We start from the raw sequence: 25,496 nt of genomic DNA, 5'->3' as shown, positions 1-25,496 counted from the left end.
TGTCTCCCTGACGCCATGGAATGGCCTGGGCATTGAGAGCAAGCAATGAATGAGAGATCGGGACCCTGTCCTCAAGCAGTGTGCACTCTACGGGACCCCTTCCAAGAAGCTGAGCTGTGGTGCAGGATGGGCTGAGCAGAGGTGACGGCACAGATGGAAGCAGAGAAGAAATCTGCCACCTGACCTCAGCCAGTGAAGGCTCTGCAGCCTGGAGGAGACCCCCTCTTGCAAGGAAAGGGGTCTCTCTCAGAGCAGCGATCGTGCTATGGTCTGCCCTCCCCACCGTGATCCCACATGGCTCATGGGTCTTCCCATTATCCTGGAGGTTACAAGGAAGAACTTAACACCGAAATGGAAGGGGGTAAGCCAGGGTACCCCAAGCTTGGAGAAGGGAGAGTAGAGTCTGGTTAGATATTTACAAAATCTTTTTTTTTTTTTAAGAGACAGGATTCAAATAGAACACACACACTGATCATAAACATTTATCTCATCATGAGCATGGAGCATGGGGAGCAGAGTGTGAGGCACTGGGTCCCGTCCACTCTTCACGGAGACCGTGGGAGTGAGCTACGATGATCTTGCTTTTATGAGTGAGATCAATGTTCACGGCACTTAATTATCTTGACTGGGCACGGTACGAAATCAAAAGAGGTCCATCTGACTCTAAGGTCACGTTCTTTCCACTTCACTACTCTGCCCCCTTGGTGCCAGCCGGCCGCCGCAGACAGTGGTCGCATCCTAGAGAACACTGCCAGTCTTTATCAAGCAAATCTTGCCAATTCACACCGGAGGAGGGCACAACAGCTGTATGAACCCAGGAATTTGGTGGTTTTCAGGAGTATCTCCAAGATCCCCGTGTAGCCCTCCAGAAGAAATATTTGGCCACGCTGTAAGTTGCACTTTTTTGCTGGTGGTGGTGATCTACGTGACCTGTTCTTGCTGTGGAGGGGGCTTAATGCCAATCACTGCCTCCCTATGGAAAGAAAAGATTTTTCTCTTGTCATTTTCACCAGCTCAGGCTTTGACTTGACCAGAAGGTTTATGGCAATATCCACCAGTTAATGGAAATGCACAGACTAGAGGAAATTGGAGACGAAAAGGAGTTGCCAGAAATTCTTTCCAGACCACTGGGTCCTCCTAGAACTAATTAGCTTGAGGCATGTAGGAAGGGAGAATGTACATCTCATGGCCAGTAGGAGTGTGGGCTGATCACCATCCCCCTCCCCAGGCCGCGGGAACTTACTCCCTGGGCAGAATCAGCTTCCTCCCGTGCTCTGCCCCCACACTGGGAATGTCTCTCTAGATTTGCCCTTACCACAGGCCCGAAGCCTCAGTATCAGGAATGATTATCTTTCCATTTCTGCCTCTATATCAAAATTCTTTCAGTGTTTGTGGCAAAGGGCATACACACTAATTCAAACTGGCTTAGGCCAAGATAGAGTTAAAAAAACAAAAAAACAACAAAACAAAATTGGCTCATAAAATTGGAAAGTTCAAGGCTAGTGCCAGACTGATTTGGCCCAGTTCCAGAGGCTCTAATAATATCTTCAGAATTCCATTTTTTCCTCCATCCTAGCTCTACCTCCCACGATGCGGGTTCGGGGCTATGCGGTAGGTCCTGGCAATTCCAGCTCACTTCATTCTTGCTGTTAGTAATCCCAGGAGAAAGATGCCTTCCTAGCGCTTCCCTCTTGAATTCTGGCTTTCTTCGGATTGGAAGAACCTGAGGAACTCAGCCATCTCTAAACCAATCACCAGCAAGGGGACTCTGTGGCAACTGGCCCTGAGGCACCTGCTCCATCCCTGGAGCTGGGGCATGGAGACTCTCTAAACCATGTGGGCAGGGGGTAGGAACATGGGAGTGGTTCCCTAAAAAAGAAATTCATGGAGTTATCACCAGAAGAAAAAATGGGTTGGATAGTAAGTGACCAGACTGACACTCAATGCCCAACACAGCACTTGGCACATCTAGGAGCCCAGAAGTTTTTATTCAATTTATTGTTGAAGGAGGACGTGCTGCCTGGTGCAGACCTGCCCTTGAAGCAGGGCCCTGCCTCAGGCACCCGGTGGTTTGGGTAAGTGATGCCCATCTTGGATTTCTTTTCTCTTGGCTCCTCTTATCAGAGTTCTGATTCCAGCCCTGTAAGCTGCACTTGAGGCTGGATAGTTTCCTTCTGTTCTCCAATCCTGACCAGCCTAGGCTCTTTCCGCTGAGGTGGAGCTCTTTAGAAGGTAACACCCATGACCTCCTGGCCCGGTCCACAGAACTCGGCTGGACCTGAGCTGTCCTGGGTGAGACACAAATTGGACCAGGTGCCTTGCTACACCAGGGTGGAGGACAGGAAGAAAAGAATGCCGGAACTGAAACTTGATCTTCTAGATGCCCCATTCCATCTTCTTCCCAAGCAGTTCATGGCCTCTTTGCCACAGTGTACCTGGCTGATAGCCTGAGAGTAGGACCAGTGGTTTTTCAAGATGGCAGTAATTTCTGTTTCCACAAGTTACAGCTGCACTGATCAAGTCTGATCTCAGAGTATTGTACTAACTGACCAGGCAATATTGTGCCCTGGAAACAGGAAGTCAGTCGCTAAGCCCTGTGTAGTATCTGTGAGAAGACACACTTGTTTCCAGGCTGTTCTGGTTTTGGAGGCCATGTTCCACCACCCTCAAAAAAACTTGCAGCTGACCGAATCTTCTTATATTATAAAACTCATATGCCACGTTAGCATAACAGGATGCCAGCAATCCTCTTTGTTTTCCTACAATAATTAATTTTCCTATCTTCCTAATCGATGCACTCATTAAAAATTTTACAATGTACATAACAACGATCAATCTTTATATCATAAAGTGTGTGCTCCACAAAATCAAAGATCCAATTTTCTATTTTTACCACCCATACTTAAAAAATAAATAAACCTGAAATTTGAGGTACTGAATGTAGACATGTATTCTTACGCAGGCATCATCCACTAACCTTAGCGTAAGGAATAAACTTCTGATTTGTCACGCATTCCAAATAAGAACCTAACAAAGAGAATGGGAAAGTAATTACCCAGGATAGGGAGATTGAAAGAGGGCCTGATGATTTGTCTTAGAATATGACTTTCACACACTGGTCAGAGGAAATTGAAAGTGAAGTATAGCATTGCTGCTAATAACAGAAGCATTCCATATCTGTGCAGCGCCTTTCATCAGAGCATGTTGTAACCCTTATCTTGGTAATCTTTATAACCACAAGGGGAGAGGAGTAGGCGGTCAATGACTCCATTTTACAGATAAAGAAATTGAGGCACAGAATAATTGGGTTTCTCAAAGTCACATACATCAGAGGATGCTGGGAATCAAGTCTGCTTTCTATTCTCAGTCAGTCCAGAATTTTTCCTACTCATATTTTTAGAAACTGAGACCCACCCAACTCGGTTATTAACCTTTATTCTACACGCTGCTCTTCTTTGTGTCTTCTCTGAACTCCTGTTCTCTTTTTCTTCCTGGATGTCAGTTCTCTTCCTGACACCGGAATTTTTTCTTCTAATCCTTGGTTGTCTCTCAATATACATCGATTTCCCGTGTGTGTTCCCGAAGCTCAGGAGTGCATTTATTTCACTAGCTAAAAGACATGAGCCAAAATTCTTGTGACACACATTGAAATTCAGTGAAGTTGATAAATGGGGCACAAAATGTTGCAAAATGAAAATATAAAGGTTTATGGGTGCCCAAGGTACAGGTTTGATGCTATTCAGCACTGATTTCCAGGAGGCATGTGTCTGTCCTTCCCTGATGTAAGTCTAAATTTGATAAATGTTTTATTATTATTCTTTTTTAGCCAGTGTTAAATAACTCTTCGTTTCCCAGGAGTGTAACTTCCCTTAGGGGTTATAATGAAATGTCTTTGCAATGCCTTGTCATGGTGAAGCAAGAGAAAAGTTGAATCTTTAGGGCTTGGATATGCTTTTGACAGGCAGTAAGTAAAAGGTTCACAACGATTCCTATGGCTTGCACTAAATACTGAACTCTTTCCTGATCATTTGTTCTTTAAACATATCACAGCTTGTAAAGGGGACGCATTTATTTAGCATTAATTACCTCCTAGGATGCAGGGGCTTCTACCCACTTCTAGAAGCTGTTTCCCTTGTCAAAAATGTATCGTTAAAACCAAGTCCAGAGAATAAAGAGTCAATATTTGATGAAGCCTTTGATAGGAGGGTAGAACGTGTTGGTTAAGAGATTGAGCTTTTTAGAGATGTGGATTCAGAACTCAGCTCCGCTGCCTTGAGAAAATCATTTGGTTTCCTGTGCCTGTCTCTTCACAGTGCTGGTGATACCTGCTTCCTAGCGTCCAGATGAAGCCAAAACATGATGAGGTATGTAAAGTACTTATTATATACTCGATGAATAACCACTATTTGAAGGTATGTTTAAAAATAAATAAGGCTGGGGAGCCTGGGTGGCTCAGTCAGTTGAGCGTCTGCCTTCGGCTCAAGTCATGATCCCAGGGTCCTAGGATGGAGCTCCATGTCTGGCTCCGGGCTCAGTAGGGGTTCTGCTTCCTCTGCTCCTCCCCCTATGCCTTCTCTCTCTCTCTCTGTCTCTCTTTCTCAATTAAATAAAGTCTTAAAAGGGGGGGGTGTGTCTTGGGCACCTGGCTGGCTCAGTTGGTAGAGCATGCAATTTTTGACCTGGGGGTTGTAAGTTCGAGCCCCACATTGGGTGTAGAAATTACTTTTTAAAAAAATCTTAAAATATAAATAAATAAGGCTATTAATTGTCCCTGAGTGTGTGTGAGTATTCAAGGCAATTTGTCACCAATGATTGGTGATAAGTTGACCTCGGCAAAATGTTTATTTTACATACATTGCTACATATCAGGCACCAAGCAGCAAGTCACCAGGTGTCCGTTTATAATTTGAATGAGTACAGACAGTCTGGGTCTCTGGTCTGCATGTGGTAGAGCTTTATGTTTCTGTAAGAAAGGAGAGAATTGATTTCCTATCTTTACAAAGAGGAGGGAGACAGATTCCTTCTACCTCCTCCAGGGTCACAGAAAGGGAGTGGTGTATCTTTGAAGATTAGAGAACTGCACTGGTTACCTTTTCTTAAATAGAAAATCTTTGTAGATGGAATGGAATTGAACTTAACTATTTTTGCAACTGATCTAATCTGAAGCTCCAGGCTAAGGCACACAGAAAAACACACACACACACACACACACACACACACACACACACACACAAACAAAACCTCTCACTAAAAACTGAAGTAGAACTGAAGCTTCTTAGGTGTCCTCTGACACTACCGTGACTGTAAGAGGCTGAGCCATAAGGGCTTAGACATTATCTAAACTCAGTTTCTCCTCCATCTCCTCCTCTGTCTGGTGTATTCGACAAATGCGCACAGAAACCCTGTGGCCCATCTGTACTTCTTTACATCCAGCAAGGCAGCTGGAATTACTAGCAGCCGCCACTAGCCTGTCTTTACTCTGAGCCTCCCAGGCTTCCCTTCTCGTTTATTCTACTACAAGGGTATAGAGCCCCACAGATCCTAGAGATCGAAGATCTGTGTGTTGCAGGTGCTCACACTAGGGAAGGAGCTTATTAGCAATTCCACTTCCTGTGTGAATGGGGCCAACGGCTGAGGTGTTCTATGGGTGGAAGTGAGCTGCAATCAGACCCATGACCAATCCTAAGTCACTGACCCCCACCAGCCGGCCTCCCTGTGGACAAGCAGCACCACGCCCCACCCCACCCCCTTCACACAGCCTTCACCACCACTAGGAAGCAAGTCAACAGGACGCCTTCATGTTGGGGAGAAGTGGGCACTCCTCCTAGAGAAAGATTCTCAGGCTATCGTCATTGGGAAACAGCAATGCACAATGTATATTAGGAGTAAGGTAAGAAGCATGAGGATGTGCAGCCTATTCAGGAAGCAGGAATCAAAGTAAAAAATATGAGGTAATGTTGGTGAGCTATGATCTTAGTACTTTTTTTAAACCACAAAATGTATTTGTGCGTAAATCAAGGCCAAAAAAGTCAACTAGTATCTATTAAGCAACAACTTTGATCACGATAGTGAGTTGGATGTGGTTGGCAGTACATTAGAAGTATCTAAATTACGCCCATCATTTAAGCCCTGACTTAAGTACCATGGCTTCTAAAAGCCTAACAACACAAGAAGAATCTCTCCCTCCTCTGATTTTTCATTCTATTTATTGTCCACCAAAAGATTTCACGTTTTTTAAGGCCATAAAACTCTTTGTTGAGGACAAAAATCCAGCAGTAGCCAACACGGAAACCAGATCTAAGCAGAGGGACTCTGGTCGAAGTGGGGATGTGGTCACCTGGTCTCCCCTCTGTTGACAGCCTCAGAAACACTGGGGTATTTATTATAGGGCACCGTTTGAAAAGTACTTGCCTGTGTCAGTTACTTGGCAATGAATTGACATACATTGTCTTTTTTTTTTTCTTCTGATTCTTGTATGTTCATTACTAGATTACAGATTTCTAAAGGGGAAAGATTCAAATGAGAGGCAAGAGAAACAACAAAGGCTGGGAGGCAGGACATGGCAGCTCTGGGCCTGGCAGTGCCACTCATCAGACCCTGTGCGTCAGCCCATTCAGTGTGCTGAGCCCACAAAGCCACACTAGACCATATGTGAGACGTGTGACATGGTTCCCAGGTTCTCATGAGAGTCCTGGTTTGTACTTGCTGTTGACCAGGTGACAAGTTTCAGGATGTGGTCATTCTCAAAAGTCTCCCAATTTGGATGATCAATCAAATCATATGACCTCTTTATATATAAGGCCACTTTTCTTTTTTCATCCTTTTTTTTTTTTGTCCATTGCAGCACTTTATATTCTTTTTTCTTTCTTTCTCTCTTTTTTTATTCACTGCAGCACTTTACTTCCCCCACACAGTGATGCGTTATTGGGGCCTCATGTTCTCACATGACAGGAGAAAACCAAAATTTGTTGTCATATCTGAAGGAATTGGAAATTGTCTAAAGAAACCTTACACAAATGAAAAGGATGAATAAATTTAAAGTTGTAAATGCAAACTGTTTTCCAGCTCAAGGCAATTAACAACTCACAGTGTCCTGGCAGGAAAACATCTAGTAAGAAAGGACAGTGGGTCCCAAGGCTTGGACCTTCCCAATCCAATCAGATTGGCAGGACAGAAGTGACAAGTGGTTCAAGGTTCTTGCTAGTCTCTGGAGAAATTCTGGAATAGGCAGCTCTGACACATGAACAGCCTGCATGGATCAAGAACCTCATGGCCTTGCAGATTCTCAAACCAATGGATTTCTCTTCCATACACGTGTTCTACACTTCAGCCATGAATTGACTGAGTTGCCTATACTAAGAGTTTAAATCAAAGGTATAAAAAAAAAATTTTTTTTAAATAAATCAAAGGCATGTGCAGGGGGTTGAACCAAGGGGACAGTCAACTTGGATACAAGGTCAAGATCGGCAGCAAGTTCTATGATCCAGAGCTCCTATCAGATAAAAACTTCAAGGGCACATTTCTTTTCAAAGGTGTATTCCGGTTATAAGGCCTCTTTTTGATTCATGATGCTAGGATTCTGCTTCCCCCTACCCACACACTCCACCCTGGGATCCAGCATAGGGCTAAAGACACAATAGGACTCAATGTCTATTAAATTAGTTCAGGATAAGACATGGTTATTACCTAAAGGAGCTCAAAACCTAATTGAGGAGATGATGTACATGTATGAAGCCTCTAGAAATCATACAAGTCAGTGTGTGGAAGGGGTAAACTGTAAGATAAATGAGGAGAGCCACTGGCAGGTCCCATGCACTCCATGCTGCGGGCAGGCACCCTTCCTAGCAATTCGATTTTAAACACCAGAGCCAGGGAAAGAGGCCAGAAAAGGAAGGGCCGCGACCAGACACCAGACAGACCAGTGCATGGGACACATGATTGGAGCAACAGGGGTGACAAGGTGGTGAGTGTCAGGGAGGCAGAGGCTGGGCCTGGGTGGGGTCTGGCCAGTTGGCCACGCTCCACTGGGGGGTGTCATTGGGCAGCGGTCCAGGTGGGCAGTTGGTGTCAGCGAGGTCTGTATGTGGAGGACCGACAGCAGTGAGGGCAGCGTGGTAGGGGAAAGCCAGGTGCTGGGCCCTGGAAGCCCATGCAGTCTCTAGCTCTAGGGAAAGGGAGTCTGGCGGTAAGAACAGGGCCCAGCAGTTTAGGCAGGGACTGTCTGAAAGGCAGGGGAAAGTGGATGCTATGATTTGGGCCGATTTGGTTACTAGGCATGCGAGGATCTCAGAGGTGGGTGAGCACTGGAAGAATGACCTGAAAATTGGCAGCAACCATGCAAGAGGGATTAATTTGGTTTTGGGCATGGCCCCAAGGAGAGGAGCCAGCTGTCCAAACCACAAACTAGGGTCTGACATGAGTTGGTGCCAGTGTTCAAATCTGCCAGCAAGAGCCCGATCCCTGCTTCCTCTGATAGGTAGAAGGCGGGCAAACCACAAGGGCAAAATCCAACAAGTTATGGTAGGTCCTGGGGCATGGCGCATCTTCCCCAGCGCGGTTACGGGAAGTGGGTTGAAAGCAGGGTCTGTAAAATGTTTAACAAATCCAAAATTGGGCCATAAAACAGGAGTTTGACTGAGAACAGGTTTTGAGTTAAAGGGCCCAATGGGAGATAATGAAATTAGGAAGAGGGGTGAAGAGTCAGGGAACACAGGACACTTCTCATAGGAATTTGATAACAAAGCGTGAGCCACGATGGTGGCGTTACCTATAGCAATCCCACCGACAAACGTGTGCTTGAGCCGTTTAAAAAGGAATCGAGGGGATCCCTGGGTGGCGCAGTGGTTTGGCGCCTGCCTTTGGCCCAGGGCGCGATCCTGGAGACCCGGGATCGAGTCCCACGTCGGGCTCCCGGTGCATGGAGCCTGCTTCTCCCTCTGCCTGTGTCTCTGCCTCTCTCTCTCTCTCTCTCTGTGACTATCATAAATAAATAAAGAAAAAAATATTAAAAAAAAAAAAAAAAGGAATCGATTGGTGCAGCCACTCTGGAAAACTGTGTGGAGGTTCCTCAAGAAGTTAAAAATAAAGCTACCCTATGACCCAGCAATTGCACTACTGGGATTTACCCCAAAGATACAGATGCAGTGAAACACAGGAACACCTGCATCCCAATGTTTATAGCAACAATGTCCACAATAGCCAAACTGTGGAAGGAGCCTCTGTCCATCGAAAGATGAATGATTAAGAAGACGTGGTCTATGTATACAATGGAATATTACTCAGCCATCAGAAAAGATGAATACCTACTATTTGTTTTGATGTGGATGGGATTGGGTATTATACTGAGTGAAATAAGTCAATTGGAGAAAGACAATGATTTTATGGTCTCACTTATATGTGGAATATAAGAAATAGTGAAAGGGACCATAAGGAAAGGAGGGGAAACTGAGTGGGGAAAAAATTAGAGAAGAAGACAAACCATGAGAGACTCCTAACTCTGAGAAACAAAGGGTTACAGAAGGGGAGGTGAGTAGGGGATGGGGTAACTGGGTGACGGGCATTAAGGAGGGCACATGATATGATGAACACTGGGTAGTATATGTTGGAAAACTGAATTTAAATAATAAATAAATACATAAATAATAAATAAATACATAAATAATAAATAAATACATAAATTTATTTTTCCCACAAATAAAAGAGGATCTGATGGCACAAGGCAATAACCATCTCCAGGCAGAGATCAGGAGGTGGTTAATGGTTCACAAGACTCCATCTAGCAGCCGGAGGGAACAGGTGCGGCCCTGGGGGACAGGACATAGGCAAGTCCCGGAACAGAAGTCAGGGTGGGCTTTAGTCCCAGGAATGAAAGTCAGGATCCGGGACAGGAGCATAGCCACATAGACAGGGCACACACATGTAAGGTGCCCAGGAAAACTTGAGTGTGTTGAACTTGCCCCAGCCCTACCAAATATCAGCCGGGGCAGCAAGACCGTGCAGTGGTGGAATTGGGTCTGTGCTCTGGACTCAGAGTAATTGTTATTGTTGGGTTTTTAAAAGATTTTATTTATTTATTTGACAGGGAGAGAAAGAGCACATAAGCCGGTGGAGTGACAGGCAGAGGGAGTGAGAGAAACAGAATCCCCGCGGAGCAGGGAACTCAACTTGGGCTGGATCCCAGGACCCTAGGAGATCATGACCTGAGCTTAAGGCAGACACTTCCCGACTGAGACACCCAGGTGCCCCTAATTGGAGTTTTAATCTTGATCCACCATTTGCTGGCTGTGAGATCGTCAGCTAGTTAATTAATATTTCTGAGTTGTGGTTGCCTCATCTTTAAGATGGGGATAACAACATGTACTTGGCATGGTTGTGTGTAGATTAGGTGATGTAATGTGTGAAGCACCAAGCTCCCTCGGTGCCCACCGCCATTATAGATGCTCCATAAACAGAACTATTACTACCATTAAGACTAAATCCAAACCACACCTATAGGGAGGGAGGCAAATAGGACTTTTACTACGCTGCCAGCCTGGCCCAAATTACCAAAGGGAAACAGATGGTGCTCAGCCTGCAGGTTTAAAGCTGGATGGTGCTGACACAGGCAGGGACTAGGATTGGCCTTGGTCCCATGGAAAAAGCAAGGGCTCAATTTCTAAAAACAGGAGTTCAGGTTCAGAGAAGGACCAACTGTGAGGTGCTAACTTACTGGCCCTCATTTCCTGCTCAAGGAACACTGAGCCTACAGGCAGGGTCCTAATATCCCCTTGCAGAAAGAAGAAAGGAACATGGGATTAGGCAACCAAGCAGCTCATTACACTGAGAACCAGTCAATACTGTTATCCGAAAAATATCCTCCTCTCCTTAGATTTAGGATCAATGGTACCTGAAATTCCACCATTATATATTCGCTTCTTTGCATTAAATATCCTTCTCCCCTGGCGTAACTGTTTAAATGTAAGCATCATGGGACATGGAACACATTGGGTCACTCATAATTCAGGTACCCAGGTTTCCACCTGCTGAGAGCCTGCAACTCCCCCAGAGGACTCACGTGGGTGTTGACCCTCCCCAGACATGGGGCAGCCAGCACGAGGGAAGGAGAGGGAGCATTTTTAGGACTATGAAGCCCTGGGAAAGAATCAGGAAAAGGTAGAAGCTGACACAGTGTTTGTTCTCTTCTTTCTGCTGACATCAGGCTTTCCCGGGAGCTAGTTTGTATACCCAGTTCTTTTTGTGGATCTGAAGATCCTAAGTAGCATGAGGACTGCAGGCATCTAGTCATGGGGAAGATAGTCTTACAAAGGTAGGGAGTGGGACACTGTATGGACAATTTCCTCTCTCTGGGGCCGCAACCCCCTGAGATTTTCTTCCTTTGGTCTCTGGCCTTCTCCCAAAGAAGCTAACACCTGTAAGCCATGGCTTGAAAGCTGCTAAGGCAGCTTCAAGGTTAGGCACCACTAGTATATTGGAAATGTATGTGTGCAGCTGGCTTGCAACATGTTTGACCTGTGGTGTGCAATACCTGGCAACCCCTCGCTACGTGTGGTTCCCGAGTCCTTGAAACGTGGCCTGACCGAATTGAGATGTGCTGTCATGACGTGTACAATACACACCGGATTTGAAAGCCTCATGATGAAAAGGAAAAAGAATGTAAAATGTCCCTCGATATTTTGTACATTGATTACCTGTTGGAATGATAATTCTTGGGATATGTTGGCTTACTAAAATATATTATTAACATTAATTCTACTTTTTTAAACTTTTTTTAATGGAACTGCTAGACATTTTAGACTCTATACATGATTCACATTATATTCCTATGGGACAGCACTGTTATATGCAAATCGATAAGTCAGTTTTGTTCTAGGGGTGCCAGCTCCTAAGGGTCTGGCCACCCCCACTGCGATTTGTCAGTTGAGTGGGGACCTGACTTTTGACTGGTCACAGAGAGGTCAGCTTCTGTGGTGAGAGGGAGGGTGATGGTTGTAGGCAAAGATAACTGAACATTCCCTTTCTCCCCTGTTGGATCCATCAGGGAAGTGCTGTCTCTCTTCTTCTCAGACACTTATCCTCACTTAGGGAGTTGGGAAGCTCTCCTAGTTCTTCCCCCATCACCACCTTATGGTTCCTCCCTGTGATAAGAAATAGAAACATTTCTTTTTAGATTTTATTTATTTATTTGCAAGAGAGAGGCCGTGAGCATGAGCAGGGTAAGGGGAAGGAGAGGAAGAAGCAGACTCCCCTGCTGAGCAGGGAGCCCGATGTGGGGCTCGATCCCAGGACCCTGAAATCATGACCTGAGCCAAAGGCAGATGCTTAACTAACTGAGCCACTCAGGTGCCCTGAAAAGCAAAAGTTCTTAACTCCCTATTTTTCCACCAGCTGGCTCCATTAAAGCATCCTGTGCTTCTCTATTGTAGTGAGCTCAGAAATCCATGTTAAGACCCTCTCATCTAGATCAAAAAATCTGTTCTGGCACCTCTTCCAAAACTCAAAAGTTAGTCCTTTATTAGATTAGTAAGGACACAAGCTTCACCTCATCTGTGTATTCGTTCAACGCACATTCATGTGGCATCTACTGCATGCCCAACATTGAAGAGAAGAGCTAACAAAACAGAGTTAACAACGTGGCTCTGTCTACACATTGGATGAGCCCATGGCTCTTTCCTTCTTGAAAAACTTACTTCACGTGGCCTAGACATGGCTTTATCTTACTTCTTCCCATTTTTTCGTCCATTCCCTCTTCTCTTAACTAGCTCCTACGAGTCCTGGTCTTTGAATACGGGCATTCCCTCAGTCTTCAGACCTCATCTTTTTAATTGTCACAAAGTCCTCAAGTTATTGCTCTGTTCCAAGTACAACCAGTACACTGAAAACGTCTCATCTCCATGACCTGGGCTGGTCCCAACCTCTTGCTTGCACCCCAGACTCATAAATCCATCTCTCTTTTCAACATTTCCAGTTGGATGTCTCATAGGCATCTCAAAATGTCACATATCCAAATCTAAATTCTAGTTTCTCTGCCAAAATCTGCTCCAACTTGGAATACTGAGAATGCATCCTTCCGGTTGTTCGGGTTTAAAAGAAAAAAAAAATTGAATCGTCCTCGACTCCTCTTCCTGTCACATCCCACTTCTAATCTGTCAGCAAGTCCTATTAGTTCTTCTTCGAAATACACCCACATCCTGCCCACTCTTTCCATCCCAGCCTCTATTCCCTTGGGTCAAGCCACTATCATTGCACGTGGGGGATTTTTGCAATAGTTTCCTAGCGGGTCTTCCTGCTGTTATCCTTCCCTTCCCATATAGTCTATTCTCAAGTCCAAAGCCAGAGTGATCCTTGAGAAATGGAGGATGTTGCATTTTATTCCACTGCTCAGAACCCTGCAACAACTTCCATGTCTCTCTGAGAGAAATCCAAAGTATTTGCTGCATCTACTGGGCCAACCACACTCTCTCCTCACTGTCGCTAGTGTAGTCACACGGCCTCCTCACTATCCTTGAGCATAGGAGCCAAACTGCTCCCATTTCAGAGGCTTTGAATTTGCTCTTGTCTCTATGCAGAAAACTCTCCTTCCAGATATCTGCATGGCCTGCTCCCTTACTCCCTTCAGGTCTCTGTTCCAATGTTACCTCCCGTGGCTACCTCTTAAAAATCAGTACCCTGGGGGTGCCTGGGTGGCTCAGTCGGTTAAGCATCCGACTCTGGTTTCTGCTCAGGTCATGATCTCAGGGTCATGAGATCAAGCCCCCCGTGGGTCTCTGGGCTCAGCAGAGCCTGCTTGAGATTCTCTTTCTCTTTCTTCTTCCTCTCCTTTTTCCCTTCCCCCTGCTCATGCTCTCTCTAATATATAAACAAAATCTTTAAAAAAAAAATTTTTTTTAAAAGCAGCACTCTGCATTGAACCTTTGTATTCCCTTATCCTGCTCGATTTTTCTTCCTGGTGCTTGTCACCACCTGGTATATTGTACATTCACATGCATGTTTATTGCCTGCCTCCCATTGGAACATGAACCCTCTGACACCAGGGATGGCGCCTTTTTGTTCACTGCTGTCTCCCAGCATCTGGGACAGCCCCTGATACATTGCAAGTGCTCAATCAAAACTTGTTGAGTACATGATGGTGAAGAAGTGGTTTTCCCTTGTGAAAACTCTGAAGCAGGCACTAAACATGCACAAGAATAAATATACTCCATTACAAACGGTGATGAGTGCAGGGAGGAAGTTAACTGGTCCAGTGATGGAGAACCTACTTTAAATAGGGTGGTCAGAGGGGATCTTCTAGAAACAATGGCATTTGGGGTAGGATTAGAAGGATGAGACAGGGCTGGCCCCACATGTGGTGGGAAGACCATTTGGAAGGAAAAAAAAACAAACAAACCCAGCACATTCAAAGATCCTTCAGCAGGAATGAGTTAAACATCTTCAAAGAACTGAAAGGGGGACAGTGGGCAATGAGAAAAATAGGAATTGATGTTGAAGAGGCATCCAGAAGCTAAATCATAAAGGAACAGGTGGTAGAGATTAGATTTTATTCACAGTTTTGTCTAAGGCTCCAGGTCAGTAACATGTTGTGAGGAATCTGAGGTGGTATCCAGGGATGGCATTTAGGTATCTGGACCATTAATTTAAGCTTCTGCATAAAGCTCCTTAGTTAGGAAGGGAGTGGTGTTTACATGGAGAGAGCAGACCAGTCCTCCTACAAGAAGGCTTCCAAGATGTCATTTCTGGTGCAGGAAGCAACAACATTCTCCCTCTATCGGAAGCAGCCCCCAACTACTCCAGCTCTTGTGTTATTTTGTCCCTCTTTAATTATGTAGCCTATATGAGTGCCTACTATGATAAAATATATATGACATTTCCAGTCCACTTGGCCTACGCCCTGTTCTCTTCCCTACATCCTCACAGCTGCACCTGGGCCTTTGCTCATGCTGTTTCCCTGGAAAGAAATACCTGGTGCCTCATCCACATTGCCAAAACCCAGCTCCAGTCCTAAAATAACCATGAGGTCAGATATATAAGCCAGGATCATGATTTCAAATTTACTTTGTTTATTATTGCAGCAGGCTGAATAATGCCTTCCCCAACCCCACAAAAAATATCTGTATCTATATCTAGATCTATATCATCTATATATCTATATCCATATCTAATCTATATCTATATCTAATCTATATCTATATCTATATCCATATCTAATTTATATCTATATCTAATCTATATCTAATCTATATCTATATCTAATCTATATATCTATATCTATATCTATATCTATATCTATATCTATATCTATATCTATCTCCACACTAATTTCTGGAACCTGTGACCATTACAGTATGTGGCAAAAAAGGAAATAAAGTCTTTGCAGATGTGACTAAATTAAGGATCTTGACACGGGGGATTATCCTGGATTATCTGGAGGGGTCCTAAATGCAACCACATGTATCTTTATGAGAGAGAAGCAAGGAGTGAAAACACACAGAAGTGGGGGAGGCCGTGGGACTGTGGAGCCAGAGATGGGAGCCATGTAGCTCCTCGTCAAAGGACAGCAGCCATCAGAAGCAGGGGAGGCCAGAACAGATTCTCCTCTACAGCCTCCGGAGAGAAGGTGGTCCTGTTGACACCTGGCCCAGTGACACTGATTTCGGATTTCTGGGTCTCCAGAACTATGAAGGAATAAATTTCTGTTGCTGTAAGCTACCAAGTTTATGGCAATTTGCTACAACAGCCACAGCAAATTAATACAATTATCTTGCTCTTTACCTGGGCATCTTGTCCCTCGGGTCATCCTTGCTTCCCGGCCAGCTCTCGCTGTGAATTGCTAGGTACTTCCTGTCCTCTCATGCTTCTTTATGTCAGACCCACTCATATGGGTTGCGTACTATTTCATGGGTTTGTGGAGGTGTTTTCTTCCTCCTGCCCCCCTTCATCTTAAAGCCATATGATCAAGCCAGCCAGTCGCCAGGCACATATCCAGGGTGACCGTCTCGGTGAGCCTGGGCTAGCTGGGAGGCTAGCTCAGTAACCTGTAGGAGAGGTGGTGAGGTGTGGATGAGTGGGTGGCTGGAGCTAGTTAGCTTGCTTTGTTTTTTTTAATGTTGACAACATCAGGTGCCTGGAATTGTGATCTGTAGAGGCAAAAAAACAAAAGCTCTGGGCATCACTGTACCTGGGGCTTTGGGAACCTAAAATTTAAGGAAGACATGATAAGACCTAATGGCTGATGGCTCTAGGGGAATGAAGAACATAGAACACCAGGTTTTAAACGTAAATCACTGGAGGAAATAAATAGTGGCGCTATGTACCAAAGTACATATTAGAAGCAAAATATTAGGAAGCAATGAAAGGTTTTTAAAAAATATTTTTATTTATTTATTTATTTATTTATTTATTTATTTATTTATTTATTTATTTATTTTAAAGAAAGAGACTGCAAGCTGGAGGAAGGACAGAGTGAGAGGGGAGAGAGAGAATCTCAAGCAGACCCCCCAGCTGAGCCAGGAGCCCAATGGGGGCCTCAGTCTCACAGCCCTGAGATCATGAGCTGAGTCAAAATTGAGAGTCGGTAGCTCAACCCACCAAGGTGCCAGATGCCCTGCAATGAAAGTTTTGGGGAGAAAATTACGAATTCTTTATTTGAAATGTTGAGTCTCAGGTAGCTGGAAATGACCACTAGGAAGCTCATCCTCCACGGAAAGTCCTATCTTCAACTCTGATGCTTCCAGAATCCTCCGGTTATGCAGGCAAGCATGGGGAGGGGTAGAGGGGAGGGGAAGGAGAGACTCCCAAGCAGGCTCCATGCCCAGCATGGAGCCCGATGTGGGCTGGACCTCACCAGCCTGAGATCATGACCTGAGCCAAAACCAAGTGTCAGGCCCTTAACCGACTGAATCACCCAGGCGCTCCTCTGGTTGTGCTTTTATCGTAGCCCTGATTATCCTATATCATGGATATGGGCTTACTTTTCTGGCTTGCTAACAGTCTGTGAGCCCTTCAGGGAAGAGATCATGTCTTATATCTCTAGTACCAGATAGACTATCTGGCACCTAGTAGATGCTCAATAAACAAATTTTGAATGAATTCCTTGAATGGAACGGAACTCAGATAAGAGGTTCAGGCTGGGGATGACAAGCCACTTTCAGAGGTAAGAGTTGAAGCCATGATAAATAGCACAATGGAGGGGGAGTGGCCATTTGATCTGTTATCAATTGGATGCCACAAGTAGAGGAGGTAGTTCTAATGAAGCATGCTTTTAAACTTTGACCTAACATTCAGGCGTCAGGGATCATAACGATCAAATAAGGAGTCTGGGATATTGTCATCCACCCAGGGCTTTCTGAATATGAAAAGTAATTTTTTTATTTGCCAGCCGGCTCAAGGTTCACTCACCCTTATCATGGTTGTCATGTAACATTATAATGAGCATCCGTCAGAGGCATAAAGATACTCTGCATGTGACGTGCCTGACTTCTGGATACTGGTAATTATATTTTATGCCATATCCAAAATCTGGTCTATAGGGAATATACTTTTTTGTTGGATGTCGTTACTCCTAAAAAGTGGCCAAAGGTATGGAACATTCTTGAAAAGGCATTTCAAGCACTTCTGTAGACGGCTGCCTCTTAAATTGCCAGCCAGATCCTCGTTTCACTTCCTGCAGGCACCAGGATATGGGGGTCAAGTTCTTCTGAATGCCAAAAGAGATAGATAATAATCCTGGCTGGTTTTGACACTGCTCTTACCTTCATAGCCTAGACCTATAATTGAATTTCTCCAGGAATTTTATGATATATTGATTGAACCTAATTAAGTCAAGGACCTGCTCTCTATTATCTGCCTTAGCAGCCTCAACACAGAACTATTCAATTCAAACAACATTTACTAAGCTCCTAAGCACAAAGCCATGTGCGGAGCCTCTGCTAGACACAAAGATAAATAAGACACAGCCCCTGTCAACCACTAGCCCGGCAGGCCCCAGTGCTGGAACCGTTAGGGTTTATAGACTGATACTCTCACACAGGAAATCTAAGCTAAATACTGTAAAAGAAATGTAGAGAGCCATCACAGCCGTCATCGCTAATTATTGGGTTGAAATGGTAAAGATCCAAAGTATTTGTTTGAAATAGTAATGGCTCTATAGATTTTTAAGCACTTGTTCTTAAAACAGAGCATAAAGAACACTGACTCACCTGGTGTTAGTTAGGTACCTTGGTTACTTCCTTCATGATTAACCCTGACACGTCCTTCCAGTAACCATCATTCTCGTTCCTCCACTTCTGGATTCTTTGTGTGAACATACGGTGTGGATCATCTCCTTGGGAGATGCACAAACATTTTTAGGATGGCCCTGAGTTTTTGTGTCTTTACTCGCATATTTCCTGCTTCACCTTCTTACCTGATTTCCAGTCCCAATGGTTCTAGTATCCTGTCGACCCAGACATGTTCAGCTGCTAAGTTTCAGCATTCTTGCGTGTGACTCTGCCCCGGAGGACTCTCCCTAGCACCTTGGCAAAGGCAATGTGCTGAATTAACACCCTGCACAATTTTGTTCCATTCCTTCTTCCTGACAGGGTCTATTGTTCTTACGTGTCCCCACCCCAAGCCTATAAGCCAGGCATCCAAGAACTGAATGAAACCAAATTTTCAAACAGACATCACTGTACCCTAATTTTTGAGAGAAAATTACATTTAAGGAAAATCATAGCCATTTTACTAGAATATCGTTTTACATAATTCTGTCAAAAAACTCCAAGGTAAATGGTACTTGATTTTATACATATTTCTATGTGCATGTGTGTGTGTGTATCCTAATGCCTATATACGTATATATGTATATTTATATATATACATATATATGTGTATATATATACACACACACACACATATATACATATATATTCGATGTGTGTATGTAAACTTGTAATTTTAAACTTCATGGTTATTTTCAGAAACTGCACCACAATTAGAGCCAACTCCAAGTAGGCAGTAAGTGGTTTGATTGCATCACACAGGTTTCCAGACTTAAATGGTACGTGTGGTTAATTTAAAAAGAGATTACCATGCTTTCCTCCACATATTAGCCTGAACAAGTCACTTATGCTAAATCTGAGATACTTTTACAAATGGGAATATCTGCCCTTCTGAATTTTCAAAGTGGTTATGAGGAACAAATAGGATGATGTTGGTAAAACCGCTTTATATAAAACAAGGGAGTTAGGATTATTATTCAAAAGTATCTTCTAGGCCTTTGGGTCCTTCCTTTGTTATCTATAAGCCGCCAGGTACCTTAGCTATTGTGGGTATTGAAGATAGACTTCTTTGTGTCTTTCTATTAATACTACTCATAGTCTTGAACCCAAATCACCTAAGTCCAGAAGCTGCTCTACTCGCGCAATTCTAGAACCTTACCTGTCATTCCTTCAATCATATTAAATGTTCCCCTGTGCCAGGCAAAGCAATAGACCTGGGAGATGCTAAGACAAATAATTCATAGTCTGCATATAAAGAGCTTGGAATATAGCCGAAAGAAACAAATAAATAAATGCAGTAAAATTTTTTTTTTTTTTTATAAATGCAGTAAAAATTTTATAGGCGCTATCTAGAAGCCTGTATGGAGAACAAAGAGCAGAGAGGAGGGAGTGGTTGAACCTAGCGTGGGTGGGAGCCCGACAGACTTTGCTGATTGTCTACCTAACAATCATCCCTTCCTCTTCCCCCACCCCAGTTTCCACTAAATAGACTTGAAAGTCAAATGCTCCCTTTCTCACCCTCCCTACCAACTAAGCACACACGTGACCTACACGGGTGCAATGAGATAAAAATCTAACATTGCTGGGTGGTTTCTGGGAAAGCATTGCTTTCTTAACATAAGGGTTTGTGGTAGTTCCTATTTTTCAAAGATTATCACAATATCTCCCACTGGGTGTGCTCTTCTTTCAATGTGATTGTAAAACTCCTCCCATTAACAGGTAGAGTCAATATCCTCTTTTCTTGATCCTGGAGTGAGGTGGGTTTGTTTGTTTGTTTGTTTAAGTCTCCCTCAACACAGTGAAAGTGCCATGCATTTCCACCTATTCTTTCAGTGGACTTGCTTCTGGAAGCCAGCAGCCATGCTGTGTGGAAGCCCAACCAGCCTATGCCAAGAGACCACATGGCAAGACTGGGTGTAGATGTTCCGGATGGCAGCACAGTGGAGGTTCGGCCAAGAGTCAACACCAACTATGAGGCCTAGGTGATTATATATATATATAGACGTGTGATTGCAATGTCAGTGATTGCAGCCCCATGATTGAATTGAGATTTCAAGTCTTCCTTGCTGAGACCCTAGACATCATGGAGTAGGACAACCTTTCCCCATTGTGCTCTGTATGAGTAGGACAACCTTTCCCCATTGAGCTCTGTACAAACTCTGCACCACAGGATCCGTGAGCATAATAAAATGGTTGTTTTATGCCACTTCGCTTTAGGGTGGTTTGTTTTACATCTGGACTGAGGATATGGCTGGCATTACTCTTTGTCTCTTCTTTCAGCCTCTACGAGCTGAGCAGGGTGGGAGTAGGAGAGATATTACAATCATGTGGTGAAAGTGTGATGTTGATCTTGAAATTGTTGGTCTGTTAAACCAACACTGGCAACTGTCTATCTCCAGGCCTCCTGGAATGTGAGAAACAATACACTCCTGTTGCTCTGTGCCACTGAATGCCAGGTTATCTGTTCCCTGTAGTTAGAAGCACCTCTTACTCATACATGTGATCCCCACTGGTAAGATTTGGCGGATTCGTGGGAGATAAAACTTTATTTTAATATACTGATGGCTGTCTAATTAGGATAAAAATAGAGATAGCAATCATAGCCTGGTCTTCTGAGAAGTTTGGCTGTGAAGAAAATGAGGGAAATGAATTGGTAGCTAAGGAGATCGTGTGGGCAAATTTTATAGTCCATGAGGAAATATCTAGTAAAGGCAAGAGATTAAAGCAGGAAAGTGAATAACATCAGCAATTATTATTACAGTCAAACCCTGCTTTGGCCCTCTCCATCTTCAGCCAATCTCAAAGACTCTCCCGGGCATTTTTATTATTTTTATTATTTTTTTAAGATTTTATTTATTTATTCATAAGAGACACACAGAGCGAGGCAGAGACATAGGCAGAGGGAGAAGCAGACTCCCTACAGGGAGCCTGATCCCAGGAACCTGGGATCATGACCTGAGCCAAAGGGAGACACTCAACAACTGAGCCACCCAGGCATCCCTCTACCAGGAATTATTAAAATAGAGCTGGCTTCATGGTGTACAACCTATAGTTACATGAGGGCCTCATGCTTAGAGGGACTCCATGTTTGATTTAATGCTCTACTCTGTCTTGAAATTCTTAATAAACAGGGGCCTCATTTTCATTTTGCACTGATTCCTGAAAATAACTTAGATAGTCCTGCCTAAAAAGTTTTCATTCTCATTACCAACTCATGGGTGATACTAAGAAACAACTTGGGCTTGTATCACCCATGGATCTTTAAGGGCATTGGTTCTGTTTTTAAGTAACATGGCACATGTTGTCATATGGACACATCCTCAGATGACCATCAAGACAGTGACTTTCCATTTGGAGAATTTTTTAGCCCTGGGGAATGATTGCAAACCCAGAGAGACTCCTGAATATCCTTACTAATAAAGTTGTGCTGTTCAGGTCCATGGGTCCCCTGCCCAGCACCTGCACCATGGTGGTCGCATCCATTAGCAGAGCTGTGAATAAATTCCTCAAGAACTATAGCACATGTCACCCAGATTACTGGGCAGATTAGTGGCCAGCGGCTGACAAATACTTTCCATATGACCCACTAAAATATTCCTTCCACAGTAATTATGGATTCTCCTGTTTATCCTCCCATCTACCCCAGAACTACAATTATACCTATAGAATAAGCTCCAGGTCAATCCCTGGGATGTACTTCATGGAACAAAGGCTTGGTATGAAATGTCTAAAAAATGCAGCCAGTTAGGGGCACCTGGGTGTCTCCGTGGTTGAACGTCTGCCTTTGGCTTAGGTTGTGATCCCGGGGTCCTGGGAGAGAGTCCCACATTGGGCTCCCCACAGGGAGCCTGTTTCTCCCTCTGCCTGTGTCTCTGCCTCTCTGTGTCTCTTATGAATAAATACATAAAAATAAATTAAATCTTAAGAAAAAAATGCAGCCAATCAAAGGAGATCCTCCATAGACAGAATTACCTTGGTTGCATCCTCTTTGTTAATTTTTAATCTGAGTACAGTTGACACACAACTTCACATGAGTTTCTGGCATATAATATAGTGATTCAACAACTCTCTACATGATGCTGTGCTCGCCACAGGTGTAGCTCCCATCTGTCACCATGCAATGCTATTACAGTATCATTGACTGAATTCCCTATGCTATGCCTTTCTTGTGACTTACTCCATAACTGGAAGCCTGAATCTCCCACTTCCTTTCACCCATTTACCCATCCCCCACCAACCTCCCCTCTGGCAACCATCAGTTTGGTCTCTGTATTTATGGGTCTGTTTCTGCTTTTTGTTAGTTTTGTTTTTTAGATTCCACATATAAGTGCAAGCGCATGGCATTTGTCTTTCTCTGCCTGACTTATTTCATTTAGCATAATGCCCACTAGGTCCATCCATGTTGTTATAAATGGCAAGATCTCATTCTTTTTAATGGCCTTTTTATATTCCATTATAGATGTGTGATATGTATATATCACAACTTTATCCATTCATCTATCAATGGACACTTGGTTTATTTCCATACCTTGACGAATGCAAATAATGTTGCAATAAACATAGGGGTGCATCTGTCTTTTTGAATTAGTGTTTTTGTTTTCTTTGGGTAAATACTCAGTAGTACATATGATATTTCTATTTTTAATTTTTTGAGAAACTTCCACACTGTTTTTCATGGTGGTGGTACCAGTTTGCATTCCTACCAACACTGCACAAGTGTTCCTACCATACTCTTTGTATTTTATCTCTCTAGCTTCCCAGAAGACTTTAGGATGTCTCCCTGGGGACTTAGATACCTAAAATTAGTCAGGCAAGTGATTTGATAAACTTTCACTGGTGTGGGTTAACAAAACACCATTCTCTCTTTCCTTTCTATGTTGAGATTACCAGAACCTGGGAGTTCCCCCATTGCTTCTCATAGATACCCCCTGAAGCAGAGCAAAAGACAACAGAATGTCCTGTGAAGCTGCCATTTTCAAGCTATCTGGGATGTGCCATAGCTATAAATCAAGAATTCCATAGGTAGAGTTCATTCCTTTTCTAGATGGAGTCATGGTGACCAGGTTTCCAACCAGCTGAGTTTCAGTTCTACCAAAAGTAAAAACCAGGAATGGGAGTGGGAGGACTCACTAAGGTAGTGAGAGGGCCTGGAATGGATGCCCATGAGGGTGTCATGGTCCCACCACCCCAGAAATAAAGCAGTAGACCACCACACCATAAGGGATAAGGTCCCTTATCCTCTCCACCACTGGATGGTTGGGAAAGTGTGGACATGCACCACATGACCTGACTCTAACTGGCTCAGGGGCTGCAGGGGAAGGCACATGGTCATTTCTAGCAGATAGGGATGCATGTTGCTGAGAGATGGAGACAGTGAAGGTGGGAACTTATCTCCTTCCCCTTACCTGTACCTGTGCTAAGAGCAAAGGACAAGATGGATTTATGTTACCACTTTTATTAGCAGGGCTCAGCAAACATTTTTTAAAAAATAAATCTGAGCATTTGTTTTTCACTACAAATGGAGAAGTACTAGCAGAAACCAAAAAGCAGAAAATGGAATTTTACACACCCAGAGGAAAGCTGGTAAAAAAAAAAAAAAAACCCTGGGTGTTTGATATATATCTTCAGGACCCATTTCTATGTCCATAATAAAAAAAAACCCCATGGTTCAATGCTCACATAGCATAGCAGCCTGAAATAATTTCAGCCCAAATACCTGGAAGAGCATATGGTCCACAGGCATACTTTGCAAAATCCCACCCATTGTCCCACATGCAACAGTTCACCTCTCCTTTCTCAAAACCCTTCAGGAAATAACCTCCTCGTTCTAACCAATGTGCCTCGTATCTTTCTCCCCCTTTTACTTTCCTCTCAGCTCTCAAGACAGAAGCCCAGGAAAGCTCATCTGGCAAGGCAGGTCCTTCCACAGAGATTGAAGGAGAGAGAGAAAAAACCTGCAGGAACCAGTTTGAATTCTTTGCAGGTGGAGAGAAGGACAAGCTGAGTTGTTTATACTGGCAATCATTTTTCTTGTCTTACATATGCAGTGAAAAAGAAATAGATGTTTTTCTACCTCAATAAATATTCTTGTAGGTAATAATTTTGAATGGTATTCCATTGTAAATTCAAATAAATTTTTATAAATAAACTACAGTTTCTTTAACCAACCCACTAGTAGTTGCTTTGCAACTTTCACATAAAGTCTGTGATGAATTTCACTGTTGTGTAAATCTTTACACATACCCTCAATTATTGACTTAGGATTAATCTCCAAAAGTCTGATGCATTAATTAGGGTATTTTTGGCCACATGTGTGACATGCTGGGACTTAATTAACATGTGTGTATTTATATCTGGGATAAAGTCAGAGCTCGCGTGGTGGTTTTGCTCCATGATTTGAAGGGCCCAGGCTCTTGCAGCTTTGCCATTCCTAGATGTTGCTCTTATCCCTGGGATCTGTATTCCATATGGCAGGACAAAGAAAAAGGGGTGAGGGAACAAGAGACCTCACTTTGTCCTTTTACGGCTCAACCTGGAGGTCACCACATCACTTCTGCTCTCATCCCATTGGCCAGAATTTATTCATGAGCTCATTCTCAGCTGCAGGTGAAGTTGGGAATATAATCTTTATTCTGAATAGCCCAGCTAAAAATTCTATTACCATGGAAGAAGGGATTAATGAGCATATATTACTTTTAAGGCTTTAAATTTTTTTTAAATTTTTTTTAATTTTTAAGGCTTTGATATATGCCACCTTTTTGGTCTGCAGAAAGACTGTAGCAATTTATATTACCCTTCCCAACACAGGATATTTAAAATATTTCGCCAAATTAATAACACAAGAAAATGATTGTTGTGCTGTTTTATTTTGCATTTTCTTTTCTTTTTTTTTAAGATTTTATTTATTTATTCATGAGAAACAGGGAGAGAGAGGGGCAGAGACACAGGCAGAGGGAGAAGCAGGCTCCATGCAGGGAGCCCGAAGCGGGACCCCATCCCGGGTCTCCAGGATCACACCCTTAGCCGAATGCAGCGCTAAATTGCTGAGCCACCTGGGCTGCCCTTGCATTTTCTTAATTTCTGGTGATGTCTGCACCACTTTTTTGTCTGTTGGAAGACTGGGACCCCCAGTCCTAACTCAGACTGGACAGCCTGGTTCAGGCTGGTTCAGGGCCACAGAGCCTCCTGTCCGGTCTGGGAGATATCCGCTGTATCTATCAGGAAAGGCTGGGTTATGCTGAGGTA

The 25,496-nt window shown here is 43.7% G+C and overlaps 1 long non-coding RNA gene across 1 annotated transcript; it reads left to right on the top strand.

The window, feature by feature from the left end:
• Nucleotides 1–10,904: 10,904 nt before the first annotated feature.
• Nucleotides 10,905–24,300, top strand: LOC144306838 (uncharacterized). The gene is made up of 3 exons (XR_013373911.1): nucleotides 10,905–11,151; nucleotides 20,085–20,233; nucleotides 24,127–24,300. It is a non-coding gene; the product is annotated as an uncharacterized LOC144306838 (long non-coding RNA).
• The last annotated feature ends 1,196 nt before the right edge of the window (nucleotides 24,301–25,496 follow it).

This window comes from Canis aureus, chromosome 37, assembly GCF_053574225.1.
Source record: "Canis aureus isolate CA01 chromosome 37, VMU_Caureus_v.1.0, whole genome shotgun sequence".
Classification (NCBI taxonomy): domain Eukaryota; kingdom Metazoa; phylum Chordata; class Mammalia; order Carnivora; family Canidae; genus Canis; species Canis aureus.
This window is presented reverse-complemented; position numbering and strand designations above follow the sequence as displayed.